Source organism: Daphnia pulex, chromosome 4, assembly GCF_021134715.1.
Source record: "Daphnia pulex isolate KAP4 chromosome 4, ASM2113471v1".
In the NCBI taxonomy this organism is placed as follows: domain Eukaryota; kingdom Metazoa; phylum Arthropoda; class Branchiopoda; order Diplostraca; family Daphniidae; genus Daphnia; species Daphnia pulex.
The window spans coordinates 7,793,514-7,795,597 of NC_060020.1; positions in this window are offsets into that span (position 1 = coordinate 7,793,514).

Genomic DNA, 2,084 nt, shown 5'->3' on the forward strand with positions numbered 1-2,084 from the left:
AAAGAAGAGGGTGGGAATTGTGCGCCATTTCTCCGCCAGGGGTCTCAACTCAAGCGCTGCGGCCTCGAGTTCTAAACAGCAACCTCTGGAATGTTGAGCGAGCGCCGCGCCACCGCTCTGTGTTTTTCCCATTGAAAAACTGGTGGGGGACAGAATGGGAGGAACGATGGTGTGAACCCAAGTGGATGATGAAAAAGGAGAGGGGAGACACACACACACACAACTTTTCCCCTTCTCTTTTTTCTTCTTCTTCTTCCTCCATTTCGGTTTTCCAGTTTTTTCTTTTTTCTTATTCTGTCTCTCTCTGTCGGGATATTTCATTCCTCCTCTTTGGCTCTTTGGCGTCTGCAACAGCAGGTTTTCCCCTCCACCAGCTATTTGCAGCCAAAAAAGTAGTAACATGCATGTTCTTCTTCTTCTTCTTTTAGCCATTCTTTTTCCTGTCTCTTGTGCCAAAAACAAAAATGGCCGATCGGAAATTTGAAACTTTTTATTTATCGGATGCTATTTAGTACACTTCTCTTTTTCGAAAAAATAAAAAAGAAGGGGATGGGGGTTGATTTTTATGACCTCTCTACGACGGGGGGAGAGATATCTAGCCAGAGACAGGTAATTATTATTCCATCCTTTTTTTTTACTATTCTTTTTTTTCGGTTCCCTTTTTCGTTCATACGAAATCATTTTGGAATGTCGTGATTGCACATCATCTCTTTTTTTCTTTCCTATTCCGAATCGAAAAAGAAAAAAGTGAGTGCCCTCAACTTGAAATTACACGCCCTGTTTCCATTATTCGAATTTGATTTTTATTTTTACGTGCAAAGACGAAATTATAGAGTTCCGAAAAATGGAAAGAAAATGGTGGGAGGAATCAAAGAAGAATCTCATTAGCAGATTGATTCGTTTTGGGGGATAAAAATTCATCACATGAAGCGGAATTTCCACCAGATCGTCACAGGATTCGGTTCATTCCCGCGCACTGGAATTATCGAAAATGGACAATATTGCGCAGAGAGAAAGATGATGATGATGACGGAATTTTTTTTCATTTCCCAATTTTCGATCGTGACATTGTAGAAACATGAGAGGAGAATGACAACGCCAAACTGACCAAAAAATAAAATAAATTCTCTCAACTCATAAAAAGAAAAAGAGACACTCCAAAAACCGAAAAAGGGGTTCGGTTGAGGCAGGGGATCGTGTGGAATTTTATTTATTTTTCTCCATGTGTTGTAGTAGTAGTACTCCGGCAACAGACACAATCTGTCGTCGATTGATCGGGACAAATGGGGGGCTGCTGTTGCAAGTCTCAAAACAGATTGGCCGTTAAAAAAAAAAACCGTCCAACCATAAAGATTTAAAGCGGGAGAAAAATAAAAGTATCCATCTTGTTTAAGATTTAAAAAAAAAAAAAATCCAGACTTAAAAAGAAAGAAGGAATATTTAATACGCAATATATACTTGGTGTGTGTGTGTCGAGTTATTTAGAAGGTCGAGAGAGAGAGGAGGGATTGTGTTACGTTGTATCTTCTCGAATGACAGAGCCAGATAGCCAGTGTTGCTGCTGATGTTGCCTCTGTGTACATAATAATAATAAGAAGAAGGGCGAAAGAATAAAAATACATTTTAAAAAAAATTCGACAATTTTTTGTCTTCTTCTCGGAACGACGGAGAAAGGTGGAGGAGGCGACGCCCAACTTTATACATCGACCTTTATAGCAAGTAGGAGTAGTGTATACTATTATATATTATACTACGACAGGGTCGGGGAAAGAAAACAAGTGGTTTTACTTCTTTCCAACCTTTATTCGGTCGTGAGTCGAGAAAACAAGAAAGAAATGCTCAACTATGACGGCGTGCGCGTTCCTTCAAACAGTATCAGGAGAATTTGCGCTTTAGACGCATAACGTGAATTTCATGTGAACAAGACGGGGGGAAAAAAGGAGCTCCCATTCATTGGGGCAACCAGCTGTGCTTGGGGAAAATTGAATGATCAAACAGCATCTTCCAAACGAACAAATTTGAGCGCTTGACTAGCCACGAAAAAAAAAATTCCATTGAATTTTTCATTGACGTCAGAGGCGTGT